Source organism: Podarcis pityusensis (assembly GCF_964106645.2).
Source record: "Podarcis pityusensis genome assembly, chromosome: 8".
Taxonomy (NCBI): Eukaryota; Metazoa; Chordata; class Lepidosauria; order Squamata; family Lacertidae; genus Podarcis; species Podarcis pityusensis.
This window is the reverse complement of record NC_138033.1, coordinates 50,555,574-50,582,754: the sequence shown is the minus strand read 5'-3', so window position 1 is coordinate 50,582,754 and position 27,181 is coordinate 50,555,574. Positions and strand designations below refer to the sequence as shown.

Sequence of the window (27,181 nt, the reverse complement as noted above, 5' to 3'; positions counted from 1 at the left end):
CGCTCCGAGGAAAAGCAACGTTCCTTTAATCGCGTCGCACGCGCGCTCGCGTCACTCCGGTGTCTGCGGCTGCTCCTCCTCCCTGTTCACCCCTCCTCCCCCTCTTACGTCCCACCCTATATCGTTGCTGTGCCGGCAGCCAATGAGACGGAGTGTCTCATTGGGCCAATGGGGAAGCTCGGCTCTGGTGGCGAGAGCAACAGCGGCGGTGGCCGTGCAGGCTGGGGCTGTGTGTGTGGGAAGGGAGGAAACGGCGCTGGCTGGGCGAGAGAGCGAGCGAACGAGGCAGGCACCGCGGCGGACGAGGAAGGCACCGCTGGCAAATCGGCGCTCGGGACAGCGAGGAGGCAGCGAGAGCCGCCGGGAAGGCGGGTGGGCCATGGAGCGGGCGAGCCGGAGGAGGCGACGCCGGCACTCGTAAAGGCCCGCTGCCCCCTGGGCGAGCGAAGGAGCGAGCGAGGCAGGCGGGCGGCCGGGCGAGAGGCCTCACGCACTCGCCCTCACGGGCCTCAGCGGCGCATAGGCAAGGGAGAGAGGCGGCGGCGGCGGCGCAGGGAACCACGCGCTCCGGGTAAGGAAGGCTCCGCACCTCAGTGAGGGCTTTCGGCGGGGGCGAAGGGCCTGCCCGGCTTGGCGGCGCGAAGTCCACGGAGGCCCCTCGCGGGGTAGAAGCGGGTGTTGAAAAGGTGCCGAATGACGGGGGTGCGGGCGGGGCGAAGGAGTGCTAGGATGGTGCCTGACCCGGGTTTGCGGAGCGACATACGTTGCATGCGTGAGGGGCGCCCTGGAGGGAGCTGCTGCCGCCACCCCCGAGAAACTGATGAGGCCTACGGTGAAAACGAGGGGGAAAGGGTAATATTGGCCACGTGTGTGTATTTGTGTGTGTCGAGTATGTGGGGGGCGGGGGGAGGGTTGGAAGGGTATTTAGTTAAAACGAAGTGGTGGGGTTTTGCGGGGGATTAAAAAGAAAAGAGAGGCCTATCTTTATATGAGGAAAGGGCGTTGAGATTACATTGTAGGGCACGTTGGTACGTTCTCTTCTATTTTGGTGAGAAGGAGCATTTTGTTTTATTTCCATAAGCATTTGTGGTAAAAGTGGTGGCCAAAGAGCATTGGGGTGTGTGGGATTTTAAAGCCCTTCAATCTCATCCTCTGGTAGATGCACAAGTGTCTTCCCACATTTCTAATTACCTCTTTGGGGGTGCAGGTTCTAATCTGTATTAGTGGTTGTAGGTACAGGTTCTAATCTGTATTAGTGGTTGTAGGTACAGATCTGTTGTACAGGTTGAGGTAACTACAGGACTGTGTTGTATGTCACAAAAAAGTGAAAGGAAGTGGGCAGAATGTGTTGGTGTTCATGAAGAAGCTGATGAGCTGGTGTGTGTGTGTGTGTGTGTGTGTAGTAATGGTACGTGGAAAGGAAGGTTGAGGGTTGCTAAAGACAGACAAGGGTTGAGTCTCTAGAGTTTGACTGGGATGTGATGGGTATGGGAGATTGGACACGCAGCAGAAATGTGGAGATGGAGTATATTGCATAGATGCTTTGTAGTTGGAAACCAGCTGCTGAAACAGGGAGGTGTGGAGCGCTGGTGCTGCAGAGGCAGATGGTGCAGGATTGAGTGGGGGTGGGGATGGGGTGAGGTCAGAGTCTGGTAAAACTCACAGCAGAAAGGAGTGGAAGTTATGGAGTTGAAAGCCCAGGGTACTAGCAAAATGTCTGGGAGGAGGTATGTTATTTGTTGGAATAGATTCAGTGAAGATTACGCTTGCTATGGTAATTTCCTTTTCCCATTTCATCATCTTTCAGTCGGTGTTAGCTCTGTGTATATGTGTAAAAGAAGAGCTCTTCTGCCTTTTCTTGTTTCTTTTTCTTAGTTTCTTCTGTGGATTGTCTTCCTTTCTCTTAAAACAAGAAATAAAAAGCAGCTGCATGTCTCCAAACAGAATTTAGGATCCCTCTCACTCCTCCTGTCTCTTAAGAAAGAGGATTGATTACATGTTTAGAAAGGCAAATCGTCCGCCCCCCCCCCTTCTCCAAGAAGCTTGGATGAGCTGAGCCCTCCAATGCCCTCTGCCCTTTTCCCAGAGAAAGCAGCTGTCTTGTGAAGGATGTGTGGTGTGGATTGAAAATCAGTCTGTTCATTGAGACACAAGGGCTGGTGTGTTCAGATCGGCTCCTGCTCATTAAAGTTGTGGCTCTGTTTTGATATTCAGTTGCAGGAAGGAACTTGTCCCCTCCCCCTCAGTTTGTACACAGATCTCCCTTGTCACCAGGAACCTGGCCTTATAGATTAAGAGTGAGAAGATCAGTCACTGTCTTTTAAAGCCAAATGCATCTCAGGGGATAATTCTAGAAACTGAATGGGGGACAAAATAGCTAAGGCAAAGAATGTAGTAAAATTAGGTAACATATTTTTTTGTTTGAACACTTTGTAGTTTTAATTCACAGATGATCAACTGTAATGGACGATGGTAATTTTGCTTTTTAGTTTTTCCAGCTCACAGTATTTCTGTTATTTTTTTCAACATGGCCATTCCATTATCAGTTCCATTTCCTGGGTAAAACGCCCTCAGAAAACAAACAGAGGTGTTGCTTTCAGAATGGATTTTAAGCTTTTGTTGCAGACGTTTCTTCTAGTTCAGAAGAGAGCTTAAATCTGCGATTTTTTTTTTTAAAAAATGACTCCCAGAGTTGTAGTGAAAGGGAATTCCCAGAGTAAAATGTCAATATCTGAGGCACTTTTAATGGGCAACAGTGGGTATCAGTAGACGGCATGGTATAGGGAGTTAGAGTGCTGAACTCAGATCTTAGGAAGCAGGGTTCAAATCCCCACTTAGCCATGAAGCTCATAGGGTGATATTGGGCCAGTCATTATCTGTCAGACCAACCGACCTCATAGAGTTGTTGTTGTGAGGATGAAATGGAGAGGGGGAGAAGTGTGTATGGCACTTTGAGCTCCTTGGAGAAAATGTGGGATATAAATATAAAAATCAAAACAGTAGTTGAAAAATAAGTGAATTATTTAAACTGAGAAGTTTGTATATTGTATGCTAGATAGAAAAGTAGCCTAAAATGGGTTTGGTTTTGTAATCAGAAAGTATGCATTTCTTTCTTTCTCTCTCTCTCTCTCTCTCTCTCTCTCTCTCCAAGTCTACTGGAATTGGATTTCCACATACAGATGTGTTGTTTAACCTTAGGAATATCACAGAGGTAGAGTTACCTGGTAACAAGGATAGAATCATACAGGCAGCCTCCATAGTTCACACATGGTTTTCTCATGCTTCTCTTTGCCCTTTTATAATTAACTGCCTAAGCTGGTTGAACAGGACAAGTTATTGGGGATGTTCTTGAGGCTCCTGTCAGTCTAACATTAAAGCACCAGTAGCTCTTCAAGACTGGAAGTGTGGATGAGAGTGTTTCATGTGCGGTTGCCATAGATGGGCAGCATAATGGTTCCCGTATGCACAGCTCTGGTCTCATAGCAGAGGCAGATAAATCTGGTCTGCATTTGAAGACACAATTCTTTTTCACCAGAGAGAAGACTTATGTTAGGAACACACTGCAAGTGATAACATGGCCTGTCCTTCCCCCACACAAATGTGTACAATACAAAATAATGATTTGGTGGCTCATGCAGCAAATGTTATTGCTCTCTGCTCAAGTACTATATACAAGGAATTGATAAGGCTAGCCTGTGCACATCTAGGCCTTCTCCCAAGATTGAACTGGGTAATAAATTTTACATCAGTTTGGGCAAGGCAAGGACAATGTGCTAGTTAACTGTTTCGGGTTAGGAGGGAAGGAATTGTCTTAGTAGGAAAGCTTTAGAAGAGCTGCAGCTCTGTCCCCATGGTATTTTGCATATATCTGGTTGCATGAATTACTTGAAAGCATTGTTACAATTTGTTCAATATTGCGACCTTTATAGTTAGTGCAATTTGATTATATTCCATTGTGCTAATATTGAGATCATATAGGTCCTTGAAGAATATTTGGTTCACAAGCATAGGCTTCTTTTTCATTCCGCTGCTATACTACTCTGAGTATTGTCTGGCTTTATTTATGCTATATCAATTCGGGAAATCTTTTAACGAAATAAAAACCTTCAATTCTTGCTTTACATTTAGCTTAAGGTAAAATGAAAATATAATATTTTTATTTGCTTGAAAATACTTACCTTATCAAGATATAACAATAATACAAGCTTTAAAAATTGATGAAATATTAAGTACTTTATTTTTTGCTGTTCAAATAATAGAATGAGTATGTTGTTTTAAGCTTCTCTCCTCTGCTTTGATATTGTTTCAGGCTTCTGTTGAGCTAAGCAGGCAGATCTTATGCTAGTTTGAGTGGTTAGTTGAGCTGTGCTTAGTCAAGCTGTACTGTAAAAGCAGTATTTCTTTTTTTCACTAAACCAAAATTTATATAACTTCTGTTTGTTTGATCCATATAATTCTAATGTAGTTCATGCAAATAAGGTGCAAATATTTCAGGGATTGGCTTTGAGTTTGCTCATTTCCTGTTCTAAGTGTGGTTTGTAAACATTGGGTTAAAATATGGTATTTTTGGTGCTGTTGTAGGTAAACATACTGATTTTTAGCAATAGGATTCTTAAGTGGGAAAGGCAGCAGTGAGAGGAAACATATCAAGAAGCAATTGCATGTGTTAATGTTCAGACTACAGGGATGTATATGGTATGAGTGGTTATAGTTACTGAGCTGGGAGTGAAATCGAAATGCCTGCATTGTTCTTTTATTTATACTTTACATCTGCAAAATAGAATGCCTATTCTCTTGGTTTTTTAAAATTCATTTTTTGTGGGAGAGATTTTCTGTACTTCAGTGAATCATAAATGTCTTTAGGATTTTGGTAAACCTTGCTGTTGGTGGAGACACTGATGACAGGAAGGATATTTTCCTAAATGGAATGATATTTGTAAATGTCTGTTTTCTAGAATTCTTTGTAGATTTGAATTTAATGAATCAGGAGTATTTGCGAAGTGTGTTAGAATGTTCTGAATATTGCAGCACTTTTTTAGTAATTACTTCAAGGGCAACCTTTTCTATGAATCCATATATACACACACAGGTGGCAGCCATTTTGAGTGGGAGTTCCATTCCTGGCCCCTGCGTGTGCGTTGGCAGAGCACGCATAACCCTGTTCCACCCCCATTCTGACCTATTCCAGGTCCAAAAGGACCCACGTGCTGATAGTTGTGTGTCGATTGGGCATGCACAAAATGGTCATTGCCTATAGTAGTCAAATGTACTGATCCTTGAGTCAGAACATTTAATCTGACTTGTACTTTGCTGCTAGACTGTATGGGGGACAGTACTTGATTCAGCTTTTGGGAAAAGTATGTTTTGAATCCCAGATGGCGTCATTTTCCTTATGATTGTTAGTGTTGGGTTTTAAAGGCATTCCCTGTTGTTTCCGTATGAAGTCCAATAAGCCAAGTTAAATAAATCAGTTTGAATCAATGGGAAGAGTGGGGTCATTTATAGTGTTAGAGATGCATAGGATACTACAGGAAAGAAGGATAGGCAAGACAGGAATACATTGTAGTGGAGAGAAGCAGAAAGCTGTAGAAATGTTGTAAGTGATTTGCTGATTGCTTAGTCATTGTAAGTGACTAAGTTGAATGTGGAATTGTGTGTTAATTAATAAGCAATTGGAGACCCATGTATCATATCTGCCCTCCTAGGGCAGGTGTGTTGCCTGGTTCCCTAGATGGTGAAAGAGGTTTGGAAAATATGATGTGAGTGACAAGAGAACTTGGAAGACATCACTTTAAGGATTGTGAGATGAAGGTTATTTCTTTTTATTAGATTTATATCCTGCATTTCCTCCTAAGGGATCTCAGGGCAATAGGGGCATCCCCTTACTTCTCAGAGTGGCTGTCCAGGAAAATTGGTTGCTTGCTTAATATGGATGGAGTGGTCAGAGTTCCAGAGCTGGGATGGAACTCAATAAAAGTCTGTTGACAAACTGGGTTTATTCCTCCAGAGTACATGGGTGATGAGCAGCAGTGAGTGTGGCTTGCTTTGACAATTGATTAAATATAACATTAACATTTATCGTTAAATACTTCAGAATTATTATGTATTTGTAAAGTAACCTAAGGTCCCAGCCACAAATACTAACTTCAGAATAAATGTCAAAATTGATTTGCAGTTGAATTTGAGTATATGTTTAGAAATTTGACCTTTAATTGATTTTATTCTCAAAGTCAGAAGTATTTACATTCACTGTTGCCAACTCACTGTGGCTAGTGTTGGCATGCTGTCTACCAAGCAAATGGTGCAGCCTGACATACTGTAAATGTTTAGTTGGAAGTCAGTCCCAGTGTGCTGAATGGGGTTTCTCCCTAATAGGTGTGCGTGGGATTGCAGCTCTATGGATCTGATGAGTTTGCTTGAGGGTAAATGGAGAGTGTCCAACACAAAGTATCTTAAGATCTACTTTGCAGTGAGCTGTTAAAGATGGATTCAGTAAGTTTCCCTTCAATAGAGCTGCTTTCTTAGTTGTCCTGTGTGCATTAATTTTCTCCAGATGAGTTACAAATGAAAAGGATCGCCTCATAAATAATGGTGGTTTTTTGTTATATTAATGTAGATACTTCACACATATAATCACGTGTTTTAATTCTGCATGTAGTTGTCCCAGAGGTAGGCAAAGAGTAACAAATGTTTCCCAGAGTGGAAAAAAGGTGTTCCAGAAGCTTGTTTTGTCAGTTTGTCATTCTCCGTTTTTTGGCTGTGCTTTCAAATAAATTTACAACTTTGTAAATATGCTGATGGGCTTGCTATCTTAGAGGATAACACTGAAACTCAAATAGCCAGGCCAGACCTGACCACCTATCCTTTTTATAAATCTATGGGACATGATATCCAGGTCTCTTCTTTTCTGAAGCTTTTGTTGTGATCTTTGGTTAAACAAACCTAATCATTGTTCAAAAACTGAAAGGCTTACATTGCATATCTTACATGACACCTTGATTATATTTGAGCTGCATTGTAGAGTTATGAAATACCATTTTGGGGAGGCTACAGTTGCTGTTATGAATAGTTTTTATCTCATTTTCAATTCCCCCTTTCATTATCTAAAACCAAGTTTTAGGTATGAAAAATAGCCTCCATGACAAACTTTGCAACTTCAGTAGCTAAATCTGTCAGATTTCCTAGCAAACTGCAATATCTTTTTAGTTCACTATGTGAACCAAGTATGTTCTATTCAACACAATTTGTGTGAGCATAGACCAAAATTGTGTGAGCATAGATCAGTTGGGATATCATCATTCACTGTCCCATAGACATACAGTGAGTAGTATTGGGGATCAAGAGCTGAGAGAGAACTTTGGTAACAGTATTTTCTCCCCATTGCCTTCCCAGGTCACGTTTGCAGTTGCTTTTATGCAGTGATGTGAGGCACACACACGACTGTCTGCTTTGTCCCTGCCATCTGGATAAATGCAACATTCCAGTTTGCTGCACTGCCCTTGGCATTTAGGCTCTGAATTATTTATCCTCAAGGAGTCTGTAGGCAGTCTCTTTGCATCTTTAAAGAAAGTCGAGAAGGGTCTGTTGGTTAAAACTAGTATTCAGTCTGCTTTATATACAGAAAATTTAAAGCGTAAATTCTTCTCTATTGCTTTAATAATGCAAGATTTTATAAAATCACATATTGTATTTAAAAAGCTATCTGGTTAATGCTTTTGATCTCAATTCACTGTCACAGGCAGGGTTTTTATCTTGGTTACTATCAGATATTTCATGTAAAAAAAATCCAACTTTGGATATGCTTCTGGTAAAAATATGACATTTTTTAGATGTGTGGACTGTAATGTTAGCATGTGGAAGAAGCTACCAGGCAATATTTGTATATATTTATGCAATAGAGAAAGGAACTCTGCATTGTGGAGTAGATTGCCAGGATGGGTGGGTGACCATAGCTAACTAATGTCACTGCTTCTCAACCTCTGTGCAGCTGGCCTGTATATAGGAAATAGGTTTTTTTTAAAAAATTAAAAATTGTGTGTGGGGGCAGCAGCATGCCACTGTTAAAATCCAGTCATGAGGTGTACCGTGTGTGCTAACTGGAGTTCACACTGGAAAAATGGAGGACACTCAACATTTCAGAGGATGTTCCAGAATTGATCAAGTGGAGATGGACTAAAAATTAGTTTTGAACATCTCATACTTTTAAAATGCTTGAAGGCCAATGGTTTTTTGTTCTAGAAATTTGTAAATTATTGAGTGACTAGCTTTACTAAAGCATAATCATTAAAAGAATTGGTATGTTGACCCCTTTCCCTAAATTTAAATCAGAGTTTATTTGCATCTCTGGTGTCTCCTGTAGTTATTCAAAATGACAACCCATTCTGGACCGTCTCCCAGTCATAGGATTAGTATATTAATGGTGGGCAGAAGAAGGTAGGTCTCTGGGTGATTTGGAGTATATCATTAATCCTTACCAGCTCCAATTACAATAATAATCATGATAGTTTACGTCAAGTTGCCTATATAATTTTACTGAATCCAAACATTCCCCCTTCCTTCTTAAGCCCACTGCATTTAATGTTAGAAAGTGATTAAAAGACAAAAAATTAAGAGGAGAAAATGAGACAAAAAGAGGGGAAAACGATCATAAATAAAAGGAAAAAAGAACAATACAGTATATATTTTAAGTGACTTAGTATTTCAATATGTGTGATGAGCCATACCATGAATTGTATTTTAATTCTACATATAGTAGTTCCAAAAATCATGCCAGATGGGTTGAAATTTAGTTTCTTTCAATGTTTTAGTGTATATATGATCCTTTACTGAGCTGTCAGCTTAAAGTGATCATGTGTCCATCCATCAATATTGGGTGCAGTGCATGTTTTAAAAATGTTTCTGGCAACTGACTGCCTTGAGTTTGCTATAGGATTTTACCTAAGGATTGTTGTATGTTAGACTTATAAAGGAAATGTAATTGGAAACAGCCTTCCCATGGTGTCTGCTCTGAATGAGACATAGAGAACTACATACCCCATTAATTGTTATTGCACTGTCTGTACAAACCTGGCATGGGAATTGTTCACCATGGGGAGCTAACATGCTGCAGGGCGCTGGATGAATTTGAGAGACCTGAATTCAAATCCCTGTTTAGCCTTGAAGTAACTGGGGTCAGTCCTCTCTGTTTAACCCAGTGTTAGAAATCAGCCATGTGCTAGGCATGTTTTGCAATTGGCACAGGTCCAACTGCAACCACAAAATGCCAGGTTGGTTTCTGGGGAAAACAAAATGTAATTTAGAGAAGGATCTGAAATATTTTCCTTGAAACTTGAATTTGTTTTATTTTGAATTGTTTTATTTGATGTTTTAATGTCTTGTAAACCACTTTGATTTGTTCTTTAAAATATAAAGTGGTATAGAAATGAAAACAACAGCAACAAACTTCATGGGGGGGCATTCCATTGTGGCAACTGTAACCTAGGTTTAAGGTGCCATTGGGTATTAGATTATATTTCTGAGTTTCTAACACTGGTAAACTAATTAACAGGATTGTTGTGAGGATCAAATGCACTAACATAATATACTGCACCTTAAGTTTCTTGGAGGAAGGCAGGAATGCAGTTGAGATTAAACCAGTGGTATCACTGTGGTTAAGTATAACTATTATTCCAGCTGTAAACTACTTTTTTGCTTTCTGAAACAATTAGTGCTTGCTAGAAATAAGCAAATGATCCCTAATTTCAGACAATGCCAGCAGTTAGATGCACATTTGGTGGAGGAATTCCTGGAGCATTTGTGCTTCTGTAGTTAATTTGAAGGCTCCTTCATATTCCAAGGCTTCCAGTTTGACCTCCAAAGCACCTAGAAAGAGGTAATGACACAATACAAACGTTAAAGCAAGATTTTATGGGTGGCCACTGCATTGCACTGATGCTATTGCTGACATTGAGCTTTGTTTTTTCATGCCAAAGCCCTAATAATATATAATCCAATTATTTAAAAGATAAGACCAATGTATGTACATGCATTTAGCTCTCTTTTCTTGTATTTATTTTTAGTTAAGACAGAGCATTAATTTCAGAAGAGCTATTTTTGATAGATTGGTGATTGCTTATTTCAGAATTTGATACGTGAATCGTTATGGGATTTCAACTGAAAAAATGTCCTTCCCACTGTGTCACAACAGTGCTATTTATTCAGCCTGAGTTCCCCCCCAGTCTGGAGTTATTTGACATCTGAGTATTTGCTATAGTCCTAAAACATACTTTTAAGGCAGGCAACAGTGGTCTGTAAATATGGTTGTGTAATTTAAAGATTTTGTTTTGCTTGGGTTTCTGCTGTGGCATAGTACAAATGTCCTATATCTGTATATAGTACTGGGTAGCTGATTATATTGATCTACTGTACTATAATTGCCCTAGCCCTCTGTCTCTGAGTGGCAGGGGTCTGGATAACTTCCCAGGCAAAGTTTCTCCTACAGAGCCTTTCTATTAATGTACAAAAGGACAACTTAGGCTTTACATACCTTTCATCTTCTTGATCTGCCCTCTTTTTGCATCGGTGTCCTTATGACACTGTACTGTTTTGGGACTAAGAGTGAGTACTGTGACTGGGTGTCATCTTGACACTGGCACAAGGCCAACCATGGCCTCTGACCACTTGGGCAACAGAGCAGCTCATCACATGATCAGATGCTTAAGAGTATTTATTTTTGTGTAGTCAGTCTAGCAACCTGTTGGCGTATCTAGTATTCTGTTGCCATATCTCCTTACCAACCTGGTTTAGTATGACTTTTTATTTGCTCTGCAAAGAAAAGCAGGGTGTAGCTTTAAACATATAAACAATTTTTTTAAACTTTACTCTTTTCAAACTGGACCAAAAAAAAAATCACACAAAGAAACACATAATTTGTTGACTATTGCTCTGGCATGGCAGTTTTAACAATGTTGGAAGCATGTGTGCATGCTATTTTGTATCAGTTGTGCTCACTATGTTACATTGGGCAGATAATGAGCTTGCTGACCGGAAGGTCAGTGTGTTGAATCTGCGTAATGGGGTGAGCTCCCATTGCTCTCTCCCAGCTCCTGCCATCCTAGCAGTTCGAAAGCATACCAACGTGAGTAGAAAAATAGATGCTGCTGCAGCGGTAATGTAAATGGCGTTTCCGTGTGCTCTGGTACTCCTCTTGGTGTCCCGTTGTGCCACAAGCGGTTTAGTCATGCTAGCCACATGGCCTTGAAAGCTGTCCATAGACAAACGTTGGATCCCACAGCCTGAAGCGAGATGACGCCTCTGGAGGCTAGTACTTGGGAGAAAGCTGGTGGAGCAAATCTGTAACACGCATTGTATAATGTAAGCTGTTCTTTTAAGAGTGTACTATACTACAGAACTCCTCTAAACACCTTATATTTACTCATTCAATTATTTGCATCAAATTGTGCTTCATATATTTAGATACTGAAGGTACCTATCTAATCTCTGCTCCCCAATCAAGTATATTGAAGTAACTATGTTTAAACATTAAGCCTCATGAAAAATAATATGCTTCTGATGCTATCCAGTGAACAGCTTTATAAACAGGGTAGGGCAGGGTAGCCCTATGTAACTTTTCCAGTATAATAAAGGGTTACAGTTCTGGTGAGTTATGTACAGTGGTGGTGGACAGGGCAGGGGAATAAGTATCAGGAACCTTGTAGATTCAGGGCACTGTTAGTTTCCAGGACATGAAGTGTCTTAATATTCTCTCTCCTCACAATGCTCCTCAAAATGGTTGAACTATTTGTAGTTAGCAATGTGAGAGTGAAATCTGTAATGCATAAAGTAAAAAACTGAATGTTTGAATATTGACAGTTTCATGTGGAATACAAAATAAAAAAATCCTTCCAGTAGCACCTTTAAGACCAACTAAGTATGTGGAATACAGTACAAACTATGGTTTTGGGTACCCCCCCCAAATCTTTCTATAAGCTATTTGTGGTAACATACAAGAAAAAACAACAACTTTACCCAGATATAAGTACTGTAGCTAGAAAAATCCCACCTTGTTAAAATTCTACAAATTACATGTCCATTTACGTTGTGGAAGTTCTGAACCAATGTTTGCAATGATTAATGAGCTGGAGTAGGGCTAATAAAATGAAGCTTAATCCAGATAATGTGGAGGTACTGTTTGTTGATGGGTGTCTTCTGACCAGAAAGTTGGTGTTCATCCTGTTCTGGATAGGATTATGCTTTTCCCTTAAGGATCATGTTTGCATTCTTAAGGGTACATGCACCATTCACCAATGTAGACAGGTTTGCCAGCTGTGGCCTGTCTCGGATGGAGATTGTGGATGCAGCATCCATGATCTAGTAACATACTGTTTAGACTAGAGTAATGTGTTGTGCATGGGAATGCCCTTTGAAAACTATTCAGAAAAATAAGTCAGTGAGAAGTACTGAAACTAGATTGCTGACTGGCCCTGGGTATTTGGAGTATTTATTACTAGTTTTTAAAGCAGCCACACTGATTCTTGGGCCATTTCTGGACATGGTTCAAAATGATGGCATTTATATTTTTAAATTCTGTGGTTTAAGACTCAGTGTAGTTTACAGATTATGCTCTCACACAAAACTGTCTCAGTGTTTAGATTCTTTTCTGAGTCCTTCTGCCTTTGAAGATGAAGTCCAAGATAAAATGTCTATGGTGGTGATTACCTCTGGTTTACTCTGTTTTAATGTGAATTTAGTTCTTTTTGAAATATTTTTTATGAGTGTATGTTTTATTTGGTTCAATTTTGGGGGTAAATTGCTCTGGGAGAATTTTGAAATTTAAGAGCAGGGTAAATATAAACAAATAATTACAAACTGTTATGCTCACATTTACTTGTTGCTGATCTCAGCAAAATGGTTGATGAGTAGTTTGAATAAATGACCTTGCTATAGTCTGTCTGACTTGTCAGTGTAATTGACATACCTGGTCTACTGTTGCTATTATTTTTTCTTTGTGGAATTCTTGATTATTTAAACAGGCACTAACTTCCCTGTAAGCAGGAGACATTCAAAGTGCAAGTCCTTAAACAATGAAAACAATGTCTTGTTCCAGCCAATTCCAGAATTCTCAGTATCTTAATATATAATTCAAAGCCATATGTTCTCCTAGGAAGCAAGTTACAAACCTATTCACCAGCCATTGTCTACAGAAGTGAAAACTGCAGTCTTAGAATATCCAAATGCCAAATTTTAAATTGCCATTTTTTTTAAAAAAAGCAACAACTTGGTGTATTGCAGGTGTAAATGGTTTTATTTTCTTTATTTTTGTTACTTTAAGGGTGTTTGCACCAAATGGAGGCAAACAACTGTGGTAAATAAGTCTCGGCAATTATTGTAGTTAATTATTATTTTTCACTGACATTGTACATTGGGGCATTTCATCAAAAGCTGTACTGCAAATGTTCCTGCATTTTGCATGTATTGTCATGGAGTGTAATTTTCGCTTAACTGTAGTTTGCTTTTATATATTTTTCCCCTGGTTGTCATGGAAACTCAGTCCAGTGTTGCACTGGCTGCTAACAAGTGCTAGGTTACGTTGCCTTTTATAATGGAGCTGTGTTAGTCATGCTGCAGTTTTTCAGCGATGGAACCCCGTTTGGAGATGTACTTCATAAAATTATAACATGATTGCAGCATTTTGAGCGGCTTTCAGAATGTAAATATTGGATATTTTATGAACAGTTTCTTTTGTTACAAGAGTTGGGTGCCTAAACTGGCTGTTGGAATCTTCACAGCATCTTTTCATGATAGGGTTTGAAATCTTCTATATTATATTCATAATATCAAATAGCTTGATTAGTAGTATTTTCTTCCTGTGTCATGGAGCTCTGGTGGAAGATGTTAATGTTGTGAAATACAGGAAAGATTTTGCATTCATGTGTTTTATAAGATACCTTTAGAAACGATACCTTAAAAAGTACTCACGGTAAATTAACAATTGCTTTATCTATTGGATCATAGTTTCATCCTTAAAAGCACTACTGTTTGTTCTTATGTGGAGAATGTATTACCATGTTGGTGGTTTAGGTATTGCTGTTAGAGGGAAATTCATTCTTCCTTGTGTTCATATAACTTCCTTAGTTTTTTGTTAAAAAAACACTGTCAAACTTGGAATATATTTAACTTTAGGGCCATTGAGGTGGTTTTTTTTTTTTTTTTGAGCAATGGAGTTCTTATGCAAAATAAATCAAACTGAAAACTGCATGTTCTATTAGAGTGACAGAACAGATCTTGTCTTCGCTTGCTAGTACAGAAGGGCAAATCATGGCCCACAGTACTAAATCAAAGCACAAAATACAGGCAGGCAAATTGTTCTGCGTGATGGGCCACTTTGCAGAATGTGGGTTGCTTCATATTGTGAATCTGCATATGTTGTTGTTGTGATGCGAGACCATTAGTAATGGATGAGGCCTGTAGATCATGGGTAGGCAAACTAAGGCCCGGGGGCCGGATTCAGCCCAATCGCCTTCTAAATCTGGCTCACGGACAGTCCGGGAATCGGTGTGTTTTTACATGAGTAGAATGTGTCCTTATATTTAAAATGCATCTGTGGGTTCTTTGTGGGGCATAGGAATTCATTCATTTCCCTCCCAAAAATATAGTCCGCCCCCCCAAAGGTCTGAGGGACAGGGGACCGGCCCCTTGCTGAAAAGGTTTGCTGACCCCTGCTGTAGATGGTTTTCAGCCTTTCAGCTAGCCTAAGAAAGACCAAGAGCCCTAGTAACTTAATACCTTTGGTACTCAAAATTGATTTAGTTCTTGAGGATATTTTATAGGCTCAGAGAATAAGATATTGAAAAATAGCACAAATATTGCACAAATCTGTTAATAAAAACTGCCTTCATGTATTCAAGTTTGTCTGCTTACTCATGTGAGCTGGAAACTTTTTTTAAAAAAAGCAAAGATTTCAAGGATTTTTCATGAAGCTGTGGGCTGCACAAATATCTCAGCATGTGGTTTGTGGGCCTTACATTGCTTGCTGATGGAGCACAGTCTGTTCTAATTCAACATTTTCTTTTAGCCTTAGACATGATCTAAGATGAGCAAAGGACAGCTTGTGTAATTCTCCAGAACTGTAAATGTACACAATACATGAAAGCTATGTATAGAAAAAAGCAGTTCAGTCCTGCTTAAATCATGTGAACATGGACTCTAAAATCTCCTTTCAGGTTATGCTCAGTGGTAAGATTTGCTCTTTGCAAGTTCCACTTCAGCTAATTGTTAAGGAATTTTTCAAAGTGCATTGCATAGTTTTTAGGAAAGAACAAATATATTATGTACCTTAGGTGTGTGTGGTTATAACAAACTAAAACAAGTTGTGTTTGTCTTTAATTTCGAGCATCTGTTTTGTTTCCATTTTTTATATTAAAAGGAAAGAGGATGGTATTTAGGATTGGGATAGAAGAAATAAAAAAAAAAATCATTGCATGAGTAGCTTTCTTGATTGTCATGTGCTTCATGTTATTGTGTAGATTGCTGAAAAATAGTCTGAACAGATAAAGGTAGGATCCAGCAAGTATCTTCTGTGTATCCAAGTATTTCCACATGCATTCATTGGGAATACTCTGGGTCCCCCCATTTGAATGTGGCTGATTCATTGTGTTGGAAACTATTAGAAAGCATTTCCTTAAATTTATGGTGTGCTTATTTGATTGACTACAGGCTGCAGTGAAAAAGGAGAGGCCTCTGTATTGCAAAAATGGGTAGAAGCATAGAGCAATATTTTCACACCTCTTTGCATCCTGCACATTAGCAGTAAGCCTCAATTGTGGAAATGGTGGGGGGGAACAAGAAAGTCAGAAATCTGAGTTTCATTCTGAAGGGACTGTTCATGAAGAAGCCTGTTCATGTGTGGAGCTGAACATGAAATGTATGAGTGTAAGGCTGATACCAACTACTGTAGGATCTGGGGAAGTAAGTATTATCTGCATTTTTGAAGGCAGAGCCTTGAACACTGGGTTGGCGAAATGTGACCTTCTAGATGTTGCTGGGAGGAAAAAAACCCAACCCGTCATCACTGACTTGACCATCCTAGTTGGGGCTGATGGAGATAGGAGTCGTGACAACATCTGGAGGGCCACAGGTTCCCCACCTCCACTTTAACTAATGGTTAAAACAAGCCAGATATAAATGGGTTTTTGCAGCTTTTTCGTGTAAAGAAATAAGATTATTATTTATTTATAGCATTTTATACTGCTCATTAGCAATAGGATTTTAGGTCAATGTACAGTTTTTAAACCATAAAATACACAAATACTGCATAAACATAGAATCAAAGATAATGTAAAACAACAGTAGTGCCCAAGGTTTAAAAAGGGCTCTGACATGTTTGCTTTTTTGAGTCCCTTTTAGACCTTGGGCACTGCTGAAAAGCTTTAGAAAATAAAAGCCTCACAAAATAAAAAGGGTATTTACCTGGTGCTTAAAAATACTCAACACAAGCACCAGTTGAGGGCATTCCACAACCAGGACACCTCCACTGAAAATGCTTTATCCAAAGCAATTGTTTACCCCACCTCATTTGGCAGGGGCATTAATGTATTGGTGTCCAGTATTGTGAGCCAAGGATACCCATGTAAAACCAAAACAAATGGCTATTGTAAAGTGATATATCTCTTATTGGTCTAAATATATCACTTGCTAAAGTGATACCTTATGTACCACTGAGGTAGATTAGATGCTATCTTAATTTGTATTGCATTGTCAGGGTCAGCTCAGCAGAGATACACCAAGAAAATGTTAATTTTTACTATCTGGCTTTAGACGAATAACTGCTAGCTTCTAAGTATTTGACGTATAGGCTTGTAGGGATGTGAAGAACTGAAAGGGGTAGACAATATATATATTGTCAAAAACATTCTCTGAGCTCCTTAAATCAGGATTCATACTCTTTAGGTACTTAGCTTCTTTCAGTTTTCTCTTTACATGCATATATCAACATGAATAAATGCAAGTATGCTTACCCATAAAGTTCAGAGGCAGCCTTTTGAGCCTGATCAAAGATAATTGAGTGTGCAGAAGTTGGGATGGAGAGTGGGGGAAGCAAGTTCCAGTTTTCAGGAATTTTTTTTTGAGAAAGCTAGAATTGTATTAAACAAATACTACTTTCCATACATATTTTCAGTCTTCTTTTAGGGATTGACACATTGTGGTTCAGCCTGCCTTCTAGTAATTTAATGAAAAATGTCATAATTATCAGATAGAGAAGTTACCTGTAGTATCTTAGACAAATCTAATAATTGAATAATTTTAGTTTAAATTGGGGGTGGCTAACCAGCAGATGTTTATGAACTACAATTCTGATCACCCCCAGAATCTGTGGTTAATTGTCAGGGGTGATAGGATTATATTCCTGTGGAAGGGAGACTAAAAATGAACAACAAAGGGGGCTCTGTAAGATATTTACTCTGCAAAGTAAAGTAAACACCTAGGTGTTTCCTTGCGCTGCTCTGGTTCGCCAGAAGCGGTTTAGTCATGCTGGCCACATGACCCGGAAGCTGTCTGTGGACAAACGCCGGCTCCCTCGCCTATAGCATGCAACCCCAGAGTCATTCGCGACTGAACCTAACGGTCAGGGGTACCTTTACCTTTATCACCTAGGGTTGGTTTTTTTTGAAGATCTTGTTGCGCTTTCTACATGTTTTGTTTATTTAAGATACTTGTTTTGACTGTTTATATTTATTTGTTTATATTGAGATTAATCAAATAATCTTATCCTTGATGGCAGCTGGTGATTTTTTTGTTTCTTTTGATTTTTAAAAGATTACTATTATTATTTTTCTTATATTAGCAGACAACCTTTTTTAGAATTATAGGAGTTATAATGCAGCAATGTCTAGAGGGAACCAGGTTTGCCAGCCCTGCATTTAATGGCATGCTTCTCAGTAACAGTTGCATGCCCGTCTGTTCTGTAAACTCTCCCTCTTATCCAGGGTACCCCACTCAGAATTTTTTTTTTTAAGCTGCCAGTAGTTCTTTTTAGCTGAATACAACTCCTGTATTAGAGTAACAGACTATTCAGTTGGTCAGCAGGCTGAAATGAGTCATCTTGAGGGACCTGGTTTTGGCTAGAATTTTGCTAAAACAACCACAAAACACTGTTTACATCTGACAAGAACTTGTTTCTAATAAAAGGAAATTACATGCAATTTCATATACAATATAGGTTTGTCTTAGGTTTCCAGACAAAAAGGGAGGTAAAGCCCTATTTACAGTGTACTATAAATCCAGCACATTTATGTGCTGCAAATGTGGCTGGAATAGTCCAATATCCCATCAACTGTGGTGTTGGTGACATCTCTCTTTCTGTTAGCTTCTGTTATACTAGAAGTAGGGATTGGCACAAGGGTTTCAGATGGCTGGGGCATTAATTTTTCAGTAGCATGAGCCTATTTACTTAGGATTCCCTAATCATTTATTGCTAATAGTATATAAAGGACTGTGCCTGTGCAAGAAAAGCTGTCAGTCTGTTTGAAACCAAAATCTGGCCTCTAAGATATTCTGTGCTATAGCTGCAGTTTTCCTTTTCATTTGAAGTTCAGTATTTTCCAGGGTGCTGCTTGGATGTCAGCAATGCAAAATCGCAGAATTAAGAATTGGAGGAACAACACCAGAAATATATCAGTGTGAGCAGACCAGGGTGGAAAATAATGAATACACATAAGACGAGTTTTTTCGTCTAGTGAATTTTTCGTCTTGCGAAGCACGAAATCCCATAGGAATGCATTGAAATTCAATTAATGCGTTCCTATGGTCAAAAAAAGTCCAAACAAAGCCAAATTTGGTACAACAAGAGTTTATTAAGTGCTCTTTAAAGTCACACATACTGTAAAGAGCATTTCAAAAATTGAAGGAGCAATAAATTAAGTTTCTAAACATGACAGAAAAACATTTAAAAATCAACAAAGTGTACAGTAGATTTTCTAAGACTCTGGGGGACAACTCGAAGAAGGTTCCTCTTCCACTCTTTGCTTCTTGCTGAAGAACCCCCTCCTCAACTGTTCCCCCAGCCACCCACCACACAGAAATTCAAATCCAGAATTTTTTTTTAAAAACAGCAGAGTGGCCCAATGGTCACAGAAAATCATAAAAATGCAGAAAAAAACACACAAGCTTCCAGATTCTTGCAAACCCCTCCCCAACACCAAGTCCTTGAATTCCAAACACCCCAACCCAAAATCCAAAAACCCCCAAAAAAGTTTTAAAAGTTTAACTTACCAAATGGCTGCAAAAGAAGTTTTGGAAAAGCTTCAAAAATCACCAAAGTCTTCAAAAACCTCAAAAAAGGCTACCACACCGCGTTCTATGAGTTGCTCCTCGAAGTCAAGTCGCAACTGTATTAACGGTGTTAAGAAAAAGGAAACAAACTTGCAAGACGTTTTCGTTTTTCGTCTTGCGAAGCAAGCCCATAGGGAAAATCGTCTTGCGAAGCAGCTCAAAAAACGGAAAACCCTTTCGTCTAGCGGGTTTTTTGTCTTGCGAGGCATTCGTCTTGTGGGGCACCACTGTACTTGGTACTAATCAGTGGATGAAATACACTGTGATTGTTGGGTGCACACAGTAATACAGGCTTCCTTAACCTCGGCCCTACGGATGTTTTTGGCCTACAACTCCCATGATCCCTAGGTAGCAGGACCATTGGTCAGGGATGGTGGGAATTGTGGTCTCAAAACATCTGGAGGGCCGAGGTTGAGGAAGCCTGCACTAACATAAGTGAAAATAAACTTCTTGAGTTGTGGCATTTTTAAAAAAAGATCAACATTGTTCTTCAACAATTTGTTCTTTAAAAGGAATAAGGTAGAATTTTCAGATGGACCAGTGTTTTTGCCAAATAGAACCTCTATGAAGGCTTCCATGTACATTTCACTGAAAGATTATAAGAGTATCAGTTGTTATAAAGATAATTTTCAGAAGTGTTAGATTCCCCCCCTCCCCATTTTTGACACATTCTAAGATAATACTTCAACATAAAATGCATATTGCTTGCTTTCTCTTTCCTAACTTCTGGAATAGACACCTGAATTAGCTTTTTAGACACTAAGTACCCAACTAAAATATTTATTTATTACACTGCTATCCCGCCTTTCCTTCAAGAGGGTCATACGTAGTTCTCCATCTTCCCATTTTACCACAACAATCCTGTGAGGTATGCTAGGCTGAGAAGTAGTGACTGGGCCAAGGTCACGCAGTAAGCTTCATGGCTGAATGGGAATTTAAACCCTGGTCTCTCAGGTCCCAATCCAATCCTCTAACTACTGTAGTATAGTGACTGGAGTGTTGAACCTGAACTGGGAAATGAGGATTAAAATTCTTCAACGATGAAGCACTGTAGATTGCTTCAGGCCATATTTCTGTCTAAATTGCTTAGCAGGATTGTGAGGATAAAATGGGATAACCTTTTGAACTTCTTGGAGGCATGGCAAGATACAAATACGATAATCAAGGATGCAGGATACTAATATTTTCTACATTATTATTATTATTATTATTATTACCACCACCACCCCACCCACCCATCTGGGTTTCCCCAGCCACTCTGGGCAGCTTACAGCATATAAAGTTTGCAAGCTTCTACAGTCTTTCCCATAAAAATAGGCCCAATAAAATGTATCACTTTACTTGCTTTGTTTCTTCTTTGTATTACATGCAGCTTCCATTCTGTTTAGCATTGCAAAAGATCCCTATGGCAGAAATAGAAGTGTAACATGAGAGAGGCATTATGCTTTGTCTTTTTTTTTTTTAAGTGCTCTCTTGAAAACTAATCAGTCCTCCTTTGCTTTTCATTTCAACACTCCCTCCCCATCTGTTCTTTACTTTTACCTAGTTCCCTGGAAGTCCATGTACCACCTGCCTCCTAAATTTGCCCTTCTTTTCCAGTTACTTGTCTCCAGACTATATGCTTCTTTTTCATGTTGTTCCTCCTTTTTGATGTTCATGGTTATGTGTTTAAGATTGCTAGTCTGGCTTCACTCTTCTAGCTGACATAGGTGCTATGCACATAAATATTAAAATGTGTTTTCAGGTCATTGTATTAAACTAAAACCAGTTCTGGCTCTGATGTGTGGTTAACTCCATTGCTTAGGAGCATCATGTTAACAGAGCAGGAAATCCTTTGGGTTTTTCTCAGTACAGAAGGCTTGGTACTGCCATAAAAGGAGGGGTTGTTTGTTTTGTTTTTTGGTATATGAAGGGTTCCTTTCCAAAGAAAGAATAGTCAGCCTTGCCTTCATGATTAAATAAGTAGCTCATATTTATGTACATGAAATCTTAAGTAGCAATGCATACATTTCATTTTTTAGTTCAGCCCCTGGAGTTCTTATATGACTTAATTTTAGCAAACATTGGTGGTTGACTAAGCTGGGATACTAGTATTAAAGACTGCTCACCATCTGCTTCAGCATTTTTGAACATGTCAGAGGTTCTCTCCAAATGGAATGTTCTGTACTTGGCTAGGCCTCCTGCTGTCTGGATTGGTTTGTCATGCATTGTAGCACACTGGTTCATTTTCCTAGTTCAGTTCTGGCTTTTATTGTTATATTTGAAGTCATTTTTATATGTCTATATAGAGGTATCGCTATAAAGCAGGCCTGTCCAACTGGTTGATCGCAATCTACTGGTCGATCACGGGCTTTCCCTGGTCGATCCTAAAAAAAACCCCTCAACAACTGTGGTCTCTCCCCCTAAAAAAAACGCTCAACAACTTTGGTGAAGCCTCCCTCAAAAAAGCTCAACAACTCTGGTCAATCCAATGGGAAGATCACTGCCAGTGAGTAGATCACAGTCTCTTGGAAGGTGGACACCCCTGCTATAAAATATTGCTATATATTCAGGTATTGTAGCACAGTTTTTTAAATCCACAATTAAAAGACAGCTTATCCTTTACAAGACCAAAGAGCGTTTTTGGCCGGCCTGGTATGGAGACAGTATAATCCTCTCCTTTTGAATGAGTTAGTACTCTTCAAAGTGCTCTACAACTTATATTTTCACAATGACGCTGTAATGCTAGTTTGTAATTGAGGCTAATTTTTTAAAGGCCAGTGTTCAATGACCACTCAGTTATAGGTCTCTGAAGCCCTAGCCTAACACTCCTATTGCTCAGTACCCCACAACCTCCAAAAGAGGTTTATGCATGGGACCCAGGTGTTTATAGGGCCAGGCGTGCTAAGCTTCAGCTGTAGAACTGCATCATGCATCTGGCTACAGTTTGATGACGATTGTTGCATTACTTTGCTCAAATTTAAATAGCCTTGCCGCCTTTTGTTTTTCTACTAGAGATTGGTGATTTTTATTGTAGTTGCCTAGTGCTGTCTTTTATAGGTTAGCCTTGACTTCTTTTACTTAAGAACAGCTGGCTTCACTGCAATTATGAGTCACAGTTTGCTTGTTCTGGAATGATAATAGCAAGCACCAGATATCTTATTCTTATGGTAGTGTTAGCTATAAAAAAATATGAAGGTGATACTTAAAAAGGAAGGATATATTTTATTGGTGAATATTAGCTTTGCTAATGTTTATGTAAATGCTAGCATGGGATAGTTATATGATACAATTACCAGTAAATTTCACGAGCTCTTACCTGTACGGTACTTACAGGATATTGTTATTACTTTTGTATTTAAACCAGGACAAGAAGTAAATAGTTTGATTTTAAAGTAGTATTTTTTTTCTGAGGGAGCAAACCTGTGCTACTCTCTTTCTTTGTGAATGTATTCTTTGTATTCTCTTGTCTTGAAAAAAAATCAGTTTCTAAGAGTAACCAGAATGATTAGTAAATAAGTTATGTAGTTATGTGAATCCCAGGTTATCTTGATCAAGTATGTCTCTATAAGTGTAAGTGCAAATTCAGTGGCTAAGATTCCACCCCTCCCCGAAACCTACCAAAGACCAGATATCTTTTCTTCTCATTTTATTCTAGCTTTCTGAAAAGATTTTGTCAAAATTTATTTCAATATTTTCTATGTATGTGACTCTGAAAATAGATTATTTTTTAAGAGGGCTGAAAGGAAAATCCCAGTTGCACAAGTAGGACATCACAGTACTATCACCCAGTGGACTGTTGAAGTAGCAAAGCACATTGGGAATAGAATTCAACAAGATATTTTTATGAGGTGTAATAATTTTAGCATGCTTTCCCCCCCTGAAGCTTGCATTGTTAGTCTTTATATTTATGTAAGATAATTTTTGTTTGTCTTTCAGAATACAGAGCTTCTTTGGAGACATCTCTTTGTTGGATTTTATCCATGTCCTGCTAACCACTACTTTCAGCTATGGAATCGGTAACTATTTTATTGCTTACCCCCCAGCACTCCCCCCCCCCTTCAGTGGAATAGCTTTTGTAATAGTGAATACAAAAACAAAATATGACTATGAATCGTGATAGTGATTTTTCATTTATTATTCTTAAAATGTAAATATTTAATAGGTTTTGATAAGAGTAGTTGTGTTAGAATTGGTTTTGTAGTGCAGATAAAATGTCTTCAGCTTATTAAGAAACTAGTTTTAGTTGTAGTGCAGTGTATAGCAGCATCACAAATAAGGCCTGAGGGTGAACTTCCCTGCAGTAGCTGACAAAGGTTTTGTAGGGAAATTACAAATACAGGCTATGGCTTTCATTTTATCATCACCAAGACATATATTGGGTAAGTTATCATCTCAGGGAAACTTTCTGATTTAGATGCTTGGATAAAGAAGCACTGTGGCATTTTTCTCTGCAAAGACACTGTTGAATCTGCAGCCAAGGACTTATAAACTACCATAAAACCTGCCTTGCAATTAGGCACTTGGCTGGTTACCTGTGGCAAGCAACAACTATAAGCTGACAATCCTATTACAGTACATGCAAGTTCTCTACAAATTCACTTGCATGCAACACAAGGGAAGAAGGGGAAATGATTGGAGTCACTATTCTTAGAAGTAAAATTTGTAGAACATTTTCAGTGTGATTAAACAAGGTTTATATAACAGCGGTGACCAAGCAAAAAGAGTAGTCTAGTTGTGGGCCATTCTACAAGACCTGCCTCCTGTGTCCACTCATACAGCTCTCCCTCTCATCCAGATTGAATCTGTCAAAGCTTATACATACCACACACCCCATGGTGCTAACAGAGACCCAGCGGTGAGAGGCAAACTTAGTTTTTTGTTCCTGAAAGGAAAAGGTCTTTCCCTACTTCTGGAGGATGGAGAGAAATGTCAGATATTTGACTAAATTGGGGATTGTTTCCTTACTGTAGGTGAGAAGATTCATACTGAATAATGTTCTCTCTTAAGGGCTTTTTCTAGGGTAGTTTTTACCAAAAAGAGATAATTAGTGAATGTGATGTAGGATTTAATTTGACATTATCAGGGTGAAATGTAATCAGTTAACAAGAGTAATGTTTGAACTTGGTGATTAAGTTTCTAATTAAAAGAGGATTCATTAAAATCAAGTCTGGACTTGGTTTGAGCTTTAAAAAATTCTGCACCTTCAGATGCACCCAAACTCTGTATAAGAGTGCGCTAAAAATATGTGCTGCAGGTTTTTGTCACTGCTGACAACTTTCTGAAGCCTGTCAGTGGAGCACCTGTCTCAGCAATGACATTGAGATGCATCTTCTGATGTGGGTCTCATGTCAGTTAACAAAACATTGGAAAAGACTGTGATAAAAAGCTGTTTCCTTAGCTTTGATGAGGTAGCAGCAACAGTAGCTTCTTGCCTATTTTGTAATTAGTATGATACAATGCACCCATGGTCGATTGCAGACTCCTGTTGAAGTCCCTTCTTCGAGAGTAATGAGAGAGGTAAAATCTGCTTCTTGGCAGATGGTGTAACTGAGTGTCCTAGTAGTGAATACCAGTGTCCATCACTGCCATTTAGGACAGTCGGTGAGATGGGCCCTTTTAGGGCATTCCGTTATTAATTGTTGCTGACTTGCAGTTTGTTCACATTAGATTATTGTTTTTAATGTTTGTGTGTTTATTTTATAAGTATTAATCCTTTGGAGAGCAAATAAGAAAAATTGGTAGAATGTTGTTTTTGTGTGGAACAACTAACATACACACTTGGAATAGTAATTAAAACCTGAATTCTTTAGATAGAATTATTTAATATCTCACATTTTACACAAAAAGATTTGTGCTCATTCTGCTCACAAGAGACCTGGAGAGCAGAATATTGCTGCTGCAGAGCTTAAAGGTATATTAATTTTGTCACTTGTGTCATCACCATACCTGTGCACGTGTAGGTAATTTTCCTTACTGCAGGGGCCTTAATGAGATTGTCTTAAAAGTGGTGATTGGAGCATAAATTTTAATTTGTCATGTTGAAATTAGGTGTGCATTCTTCCCTTCCAGTATTGAATACCCAATAAGTAACAGTGCTAATTTCCACCTGCCACTGATGAATCGTAAGGGCTTATTTGCCCAGAGTGATGATTTTGTTGGTATATAGAAATTAAGAATGTTTTCAAATTCTTGGAAAGCTTACTGAGTACTTGCATATTCTTGAGTTGGGGCAAAGTGCAAGACTGTCCAGTGAATTGGATGTGTGGTACTTGATTTGCAGAATTCTTCATGGCCAAGCTATTGCAGAATCTGTGACCAACAATATGATGGCTGTGTGTTAGTGCTGGGATTTCTGTGAAAGAATATGTTCTAATGAAGCTGGAGTTGTGGCAGTTTTATGTTCTTTGGTGACATCTATGCAGTTATTTCCACGCAATATTAGTGTTTGAAGTGTATATAGGCTTCTCCTTAGCATTCTTTCTTGTAATAAAAATTGGGTCATGTGTAAATTAATGGAAAGTGGAATAATAATAAAAATGCAGCGCAGCCAAATCACTGTATACCACACGTATACCACACTAATGATTATGCTCTGTGTATGTATTATTTTCTTGTTGAAAAGCGTTTAGGCTTCCAATGTTTATGTACTGTTGAGTTTCTTGAAGAAGCATGATAATCTGGTGCCTTTCTTTAGCACAGAATTCTAGTGTAAGCTGGCAGCTGGTTAAACTCTCAATACTCACATTTTTCATTACAGAAATTGACAGATCAAGACTTTTGAGCAGAAGTGAGATTGTGATGGTGGTTTTGGAAGTAGTATTTCACAGAGTTCATAATGAATATGTAGGTGTCTAGGGAAGCTTTTAATATCTGAAGGACTATTGTATTTTAATCTTTTGTTGGAATCTGCCCAGAGCGGCTGGGTATAAATAAATTGTTGTTGTTGTTGTTGTTGTTAAAAGGATGAATATGGTGGGGCTGCTAAGCAGAATTGTTTTTCCAAGCTTGAATCTTGCCTTGTTCTGACCTTCCGAGAAGAACGCTATTGTGAAGCTGAGCTAGATAGTAAAAATGCAGTTTCAACACATGCTTTAAGAATTGAATTGTCTTCGGAAAAGTCACATTTTACAATGAAGATAGAATTGCTTAGACAAAATGGGGCCAGATCTTGGTATTCATTTAACTCAGGTCTTTTCCATTAGTGGCACTTCAGCTTGGATGCATTCACTTTTAAATATTTACTGATTCTTGACTGCATAGGGAAAGGTTTTGTAAAATCAGGATCTGCCACAACCTTGAGTTAGATTTCACTCTCCTATCCTGAATACATTTTTAGATGTAGCATAAGGTAACAAAAATGTTTCGTTAATGCAAGTTTTAATGACGAGTGAACCTTTGCAACCTAATCACTTTTAACTGTAAGTTCAACATCCTTGAAACCAGTGTTAGAAATCCAGCCATATAAGCTAGGCTTCAAATGGCTCTTTAAACCAAAGTTACAGTCTCCAAAATGGAATGTCCAGTTGCCATTTTGGGGCAAGACGGCTCTAAAGTCTTATTTTTCAAATGATGGACAGACTGTGATTGATACTCAGTTAAACATCTGGCTAGTTCAGATGACAACCTTGAGCTAGGTTAAGAGCTTTGAGAACTTGAAATGTCTCAGGGACAGTCCACATATATCTTGGCCTATTCCAACCTCTTTTTCTTAATGGTGACTGCTCCTGCTCAAGCTGCACAGAAATAGCATTTTGGTTCCAGAAATTCATTATGATTGTGAAGCTAATTCTACATGATGTGGTATTAGCATGTGAAAAACAGTCCAGATCCAATCAACTGCAGGCATGCAGCTCCAAATGGTGGAGATGCCAGGCGCCACCCTGGCGCGCAG

At 39.0% G+C, this 27,181-nt stretch overlaps 1 protein-coding gene across 3 annotated transcripts in view; it reads left to right on the top strand.

The window, feature by feature from the left end:
• Positions 1–201: 201 nt before the first annotated feature.
• ANKRD11 (ankyrin repeat domain containing 11) overlaps positions 202–27,181 on the top strand; it is a 199,015-nt gene continuing 172,035 nt past the window's right edge. For all 3 annotated transcript variants that reach the window (XM_081017738.1, XM_081017737.1, XM_081017736.1), the window contains exons 1-2: positions 202–571; positions 23,227–23,306. The gene's annotated coding sequence lies outside the window, so the exon portion shown is untranslated. The remainder of the gene's footprint in view (positions 572–23,226; positions 23,307–27,181) is intronic.